This window comes from Rhinopithecus bieti, unplaced genomic scaffold (genome assembly GCF_001698545.2).
Source record: "Rhinopithecus bieti isolate Rb0 unplaced genomic scaffold, ASM169854v2 scaffold_8307, whole genome shotgun sequence".
NCBI lineage: Eukaryota > Metazoa > Chordata > Mammalia > Primates > Cercopithecidae > Rhinopithecus > Rhinopithecus bieti.
Window position 1 is genome coordinate 827,660 of NW_016806443.1, and position 7,411 is coordinate 835,070.

The 7,411-nt window shown below is 38.9% G+C and overlaps 1 protein-coding gene across 1 annotated transcript in view; it reads left to right on the plus strand.

Annotated features, from left to right (window-relative positions):
• CTNNA3 (catenin alpha 3) overlaps positions 1-7,411 on the plus strand; it is a 1,693,405-nt gene that overhangs the window by 824,760 nt on the left and 861,234 nt on the right. The gene's annotated exons all lie outside the window — the stretch shown is intronic.

Here is a 7,411-nt window from a genome sequence, read left to right on the forward strand (position 1 = left end):
CTCTCTCTCTTTTTATTTTATTTTTTTTGATGCAGTCTCACTCCATCACCCAGGCTGAAGTGCAGTGGTGTGACCTTGGCTCCCTGCAACCTCTGCCTCCTGGGTTCAAGCAATTCTTGTGCCTCAGCCTCCCCAGTAGCTGGGATTACAGGTGTGTGCCACCACGCCTGGCTAATTTTTGTACTTTTAGTAGAGAGAGATGGGGTTTTGCCATGTTGGTCAGGCTGGTCTCACTCCTGACCTCAAGTGATCCACCCACCTCAGCCTCCCAAAGTGTTGGCGTCACAGGATGAGCCACCACACCCAGCCTATAATGTCTTTTATAGATCAGTGTATTAGCATTTTAGAAATTCTGAGATATCCTGCATGAAAGAAAGAGTTAAACTTTATTCCTGTGTTCCCCTGACTCATTTGGCCCTCAACCGCTTTTACTGGAATATCTATTAACAGGCCTTAGAACTGGCATTCCATAAAGGGAGTTTACAAGGTGTTGTACCAGTCATTTTTTCTAGTTTTTGACGTGGAGTGGCCCAAGGATATCCATCCTTTATTGTTTAAGCAAAGATACACCTTTGTGGAATCACTGAGGGAACATAGATAAATACTTTGGCTGCAAAATAGGCAGGTTTATTTTGTCAACAAGCTACCTGGCTGTCATGTGGGTTGTCTGTATTGCATTACATGCTTCTTCATATTTACTCTATGTGAATGGCACCTCCATACAGCTGTGCAGTTACAGGACACAATCTGGCAAGCCCTCTGTGGCTCTGTCTGACCTGTATGGGGGCTGACCCTGTAACTCTGGTTTCACTAGAATCAGAAATCAAGCTTGTGAATTATCTTGCCCAGATTATGACTCTCCAAATGATAGGTCCCTAGTAATTTGTCTTGAATAGTGCAGTACAAAATGGTTGGGTTTTAATAAAATGGTGAAGCTGTTTCCATAAACAATGCACTAACACTTAACTGTTTTAAAATGAGTGTATCTTTATTTGCTGTCCTCAGAAGAAGCTGATGTTCATTATTAGATACACCATGGGCCAAAATGTGATTCCTTCATCATTTACCAACAATTTCTTAATAATCATGTGACAAGCAGCATACTGGGCACTGGGGAAACAAAGGAAAAAAGAATGGTTTCTGCTTTTCAAATAGAGCAGATTAAGGGAAATTGCCATGTACACAGATGGTTATAATACATTGTGGTAATAGTTACCATGGAGGTAAATGCAAGGGGCAATTGGAGCATAAAGAATAAAGTACTTAAGTTGGCCTAGGGGAATTAGGAAAGATTTCACAGAAGAAACTAGTTTGGTTTAGTCTGAATTCTGATTTTTCTTCTGAAACCCTATGCTGACTCTGCTATTCAATTACCAGGAGATAGTTTAGATTTTGCTGCCTTGCATATGCTCATGTGCTTTTCCAAAATAAATTGTGTTTATGTAATAATTTTTACCTTTTCTCCTCACTCATCATTTCCATCTTGATATTACTTTGAATTATACCCCCTACAATAGTGTTAGTTTCAGCTGAGTGTTCACATTTCTGGTACAAGCTAATAGAATTTTTCATTTGCTTTTGGTTTGCAGATGTTGAACACATGGCTCTTAAGCATGGCATTATTCTTATAAGGATGACAGGCTTCAAACATTTTGATTAGTACCTCAATTTTACCCACTTCTCCATTTTGAAGTGAGCCTGTGTTTTAAATTGTCTCAGTTTCATCTCTTACAAAGCTCTAGTATTCAGAAAGGCAATTTTTTTTTCTCCACTTTTATATCTACCAAGTTGCTGTAAGACCTTTAGAAAGGTTTGATAGCTTTTACTTTCAGAAATGGAATATTTTACTTAATTTTTCAAAGAGCTCAAAGAAATACACCTGTATTGGGAATAAATACACATTGCCTGTTTGCCATATCTTGCATCCATATAGCATTTTGTAGTTTGTATTTTATCTGCATCATTTTTATGTAACTCTCACAAAGCCATTTGAAATATGAGGAAACTGGATCTTAGTGAGGTTTAGTGAGTTATTCCAGATAAAGTAACTAGTCATGGTTGAGTCAGTGACAGAACCAGGACTCACACAGACTCTGGTTTCCAATTATGAGACTTTTTCCACTATGTTGTATAGCAGGACATTATTGCTATGTGCTAGGTATAAAGGGAAGCTGAAGATGAAGAAGTAGAGTGTTTGGTAAGGCAAATTCAGAAATTGAAAGTATCATTGTTAATGATTTGAGTGGAAGAGACTATGCAGGGCATGAGAGAAAGCAAGTAAGTTAATAAACATGTTGAACATGATAGGCAAGTATGGTGAAGGAGGGTAAGAAGGTGGAGCTGATTTGGTGTTTGATGAAGCAGCACTATAGCCAGCAGGACAAGTTAAAAGGAGTAAAAATTGCAAAAGGACACAAGTCAGCAGTGGAAGAAAAGAAAGGGGGCTACTAAATGGGGGATGGACATGGATCAGAAGCTGGCCAAGGAGACTGAGACTAGTATATAGCCTGCAGCTGGGGCCTGTGCTGCCTTCATTCTGAGTTTGTGGTCTCTTACGCACCAATTCTCCATAGCCAACGTTGATGCTACAGGTGCCAGTCAAGGAGAAATGTTCAGTAAAGATATAGTCAATTTTTGAAAAATCATAAGTAACTTGGTACAGTACAGCCACACAGGTCATGTCACTGTCTCCAGATGAAAGAGCCAGGCTGGAGGCTGCGAGTGGGACAGTAATTGGAAAGTGGTTGAAGGGTTTAGGTTAAGTTTATTTAGGATTCCGTGAAAAGCCAGATAAAATGACTGCTCCGTGACATATAATTGGCATTACACCATAAGCCCATAGCAGTGATCTAATGTGTTCACTTTCTAAACTGCAATCACTTTGAAGTCACCAGGAGACAATGCTAGTGAGAGTTTTTCAGTTTTTAGCAGATTAATGAGCTAAAATATATATCTCAAACTGCTTAAAATGAGAGAATACATACTATTTCTCAAGTACTCATATAATAGTTCAAAAATTAAAATTATTTGGAGCTTACTTTTGGCTTAAACCTCAAAATAATATAAATCTCCATTATCTTTCAGTAATTATAATAAATAAATGTATAAAAAATAATAAATTAGAAAACAAACATTCCAGGCTGGGCAACATGGCAAACCCCCATCCCTCTTAAAATATACAAATTAGCCAGATGTGATGTGAGCCTGTAGTCCCAGCTGCTCAGGAGGCTGAAGTGAGAGGGTCACTTGAGCTTGGGAGGTTGAGGCTGCAGTGAACTGTGATCCTACCACTGCACTCTAGCCTGGTCGACTGGGCAAGACCCTGTCACAAACAAACCAACAAAACATTCAATTACATAGACATGTTTAGCAGTTTTATTGCTCTATCATTGATACAGGATAAATTGCACATACTAAATGGGTACAATTTTGGTAAGATTGACATATGTCTATCAAAAAGAACTGACAACACCATCAAGAAATATATTGAACATCCCTAAATTTTCCTAGTGCCCTTTTGTAATCCTTCCTTTTAAAGGAACAAATGAAAATTCCTTTCATTCCTCCTCTAAAAATCCATTCTAAATGACACTTGGATAAGAAGAATTAGGTTGATCACTGTAAGCAATTTTATATACACGTGTTGAACTAAAAAACTAGACAGTAGGAATTCAGAGAAGGAAGATTTCAGGAGCATGCAGGAGTGTTTTGAAACAATTCTTAGGGCCTGGGGAGCTTGAATTCGATCTGAAACAGGCAGAATGAGTTGGGAGAACATTTTGGCTTTGGGATAAGGGATGACAAAGGGAAGCCAGAAATGAGGGCTCCACAATCCTGGGACAGTGAGATGATTTCTTTGACCCAAACAGAGGCAGTGTACTGATGACTTGTAGAAAATAGAGTTTGGCTAGCTTGTGGAAGATCTTAGATGAGGCTAAGTGCAGTTTTAAGATAAAAAGGAACAATTGAAGACTTTTGTTTTTAACTATGGAAAGTGATCTAATTCATTCATTTATCCTTGCATTCAAAAGGCCAGGTGCGGTGGCTCACACCTTTAATCTCAGCACTTTGGGAGGCTAAGGTGGGTAGATCACTTGAGGTCAGAAGTTCGAGACCAGCGTGGCCAACATAAAGCAAAACTCTATCTCTACTACAAATACCAAAATTAGCCAAGTGTGGTGGCACACAGTTATAATCCCAGCTACTTGGGAGGCTGAGGCAGGAGAATCGCTTGAACCTGGAGGCAGAGGTTGCAGTGAGCTGAGATTGTGCCACTGCACTCCAGCCTGGGTGACAGAGCAAGACTCCATCTCAAAACAAACAAACAAACAATATATATATATACACACACACATTTTTATTTCTATAAATATACATTGTTATTTATATACATATATATTTTAAAATATGTATGTATTTAAAAAATACATACTGTTTGACACTCTATGTCAAGCATTTTCTAAGTGCTTATGAACGTGCTTTTAATATGTGGCCATTTGTAAGGGCACACTCTGGCTTGTGTGTGTGTGTGTAGTTTGTTCTTCTAAATAATTTTTATTTGGAAAATTTTAGATTTACAGAAAAATTACAAGAATCTTACAAAGAGTTCTTGTATACCTTTCACCCAGTTTCCCCCATTGTTAACATCTTATATAACTATGGTACATATGTCGAAATTAAGAAACTGGCATTAGCATATTAATGTTAACCAAACTCCAGACTTAATTTGGATTTTCTTAGTCTTTACCTAATGCCCTTTTTCTGTCCCAGGATCCCATTATGGGATTTAGTCACCATGTCTCCTTAGGTTCTTTAGACTGTGATGGATTCTCAGGCTGTCCTTGTTTTTGATGACTTTGATAGTTTTGAAGAGTACTGGTTAGATATTTTATAGAATGTCTTTCAATTTGGGTTTGTCTGATGTTTCCCACATACTGTCTGCTTTTGAAGAAACAAATGGAAGTTCCATCCACAATTTAAAAGACAAGGTCACTTTATTAGTTTTATGTTTGGATTATATAGATCTTTAGTGTTTTCTGAACAGTAAGCCTCATATTCCCCTCAAATCGTGTTCAAGGTATCTATTTCCTTACCTATTCATTTTGGGTATCATACTTAACCATTTCAGCCTACCAGGGTTTCCTGTAAAGAACTACTTTCTCTTAAATGAGTGGAGATTTGAACGACTGATTCCAGGAAATTCTTCTGAGATAGCCATCATTCACTCACCGGTGTAATTATAGCTTCAATAACCGAGGCTAAAATGCTTAGCTGTATTCCAGTCCATGATTGAATCAGCACATGGCTTTGCTTGAATGTTTTATAAGTTTCTAGCTGCTATATCACAGATTAGTGCACTGGAATGACAAAGTATAGTGTTGGCCAACGCAGGCCACTGTGCCATTTTCTTACGTACTCTCAAACCCTCTGATGAATTGCAACACCTAAAGTTGAGCAAAGACATGCTAAGTAAAACCCCATACACAGTTTCTTTACATGACATTTCTTAACCTTTAAGAAATGGACTCTGGCCCACTCTCTAAAAAAAAAAAAAAAAAAAAAAAAAAAAAGAGTATGGCGTATTTATAGGTTTCTTCTTTCTTTGGGACAAACGAAAGAACGTTCACATTTTTTCCTTTCTTTTCCCTTTCTATCTGTTACATAAATTTGAATTCAATCTGAGCTTAAGACCCTTGGAGGGAATATGGTAACTTTTCAATATTTTACCTGTGGATGGTGTATGCTTAGGTTTGATTCTGGCCCCTCTGGTTCTTAGCAGTGTGTCACTGAGTCTGTCAGTTAGCCCCTCCTAAGCCTTGCTATTTTGATCCATAAATTTAGGTAATAATATCTACCTCCTAAATTCGATTTGAGAATCAGTTGGATAAAACATATAAAGTGCCCAGCGCAGTGTCTAGCACAAAACCCACTCAATAAACATTAACTATTCTTATTACTATTATTCTTAATACTTAGTATGATAAACTAATTAAGAAAAAACTGGATGCATTGGCCATGATTCTAATAACAGCAGCTGATGTTTCTGACTCTCCTCACTGCCTTGCATCCTGCTCAGACATTCCTATGCTCAGTGTCTCTCTGCTCCAGCCTCCAGCTGCCTGACCACTAGCCCATCACAACTCTACATTCATCCTCCTTGTAGAAGAAGAATGGCTGCTTCCACAGTTAGTAAATAGGAAATAGTTTAAGAAATTTTTTTAAGTCACATAAAACATCTGTTTGAGTTAGCAAATTAATAACAAAAGGATTTTGCATTCAGAATTTTGTCTTGGTGATGACATGGAATTTGTGAACAAATAAAATTTTAAAGAATTTCAGGGTTTGTTTTACTTTTTAAAGAAACCTGCTTGAGTTAGTGTCTACCATTGGCATTCTCTCAGAGTCACTGCTCAGTTCTCACCACCAGCTAGGAATGTGGACAAGCTGTTAATACATGGATTTTCCAGACCCCTAAACACAGTTCTGCATTAGTTGGAGGCCCTGAGAGACTGGTCTGGGACTGTGCTACTACCAGAATTGTTGCAGGCCCCCTGCCAGGATTCACAAATTCCAGCTTTGCAGGGTGGTAATTGCAGTTGTCTTCTCAGTATGCCGTACCCGTAGAGCCTTTCTTGTTCTGTCTGTTGCTTTGTCAATTAAAAAACGTAGCTTTCTCTGTGCCAGCCTGTGGATCAGATGCTTCAGAGCAGCAGGAAGAAAATAATCTCACACCTACAAAAATGTAAAGGTTCCTTACTTACTGAATCAATCAGCGGAGCCTGCTCTGCCCAGCCAAAGTAGCAGTTTCTTTCCTGGCTGGTCTTACTAGCAGAGGGATAGTTCAAGAATCCTTATCCATTCTTTAATGGGATCTGTGCCCTCCAGTTAAAAATAGTGAAGACTGATAATAGTCTACTATTGAAAGCATTTAACTACAGGTTACTGGAAGTGTCACCAGAACTTTATTTCGCATAGCATTGCAGAATTCTAGGACACATAAGTCGTATAACAGAGTTTCAGAACTCTCATAATATATACAGGAGAATGGGGCCGGGTGCGGTGGCTCAAGCCTGTAATCACAGCACTTTGGGAGGCCGAGACGGGCGGATCACGAGGTCAGGAGATCGAGACCATCCTGGCTACCATGGTGAAACCCTGTCTCTACTAAAAAATACAAAAAACTAGCCGGGCGACGTGGCGGGCGCCTTGTAGTCCCAGCGACTCAGGAGGCTGAGGCAGGAGAATGGCGGGAACCCGGGAGGCGGAGCTTGCAGTGAGCTGAGATCATGCCACTGCACTCCAGCCTGGGCGACAGAGCGAGACTCAGTCTCATTAAAAAAATAAAATAAAATAAAATAAAATAAAGTAAAAAAAAAGTGTGTGTATGTGTGTGTATGTATGTATATATATA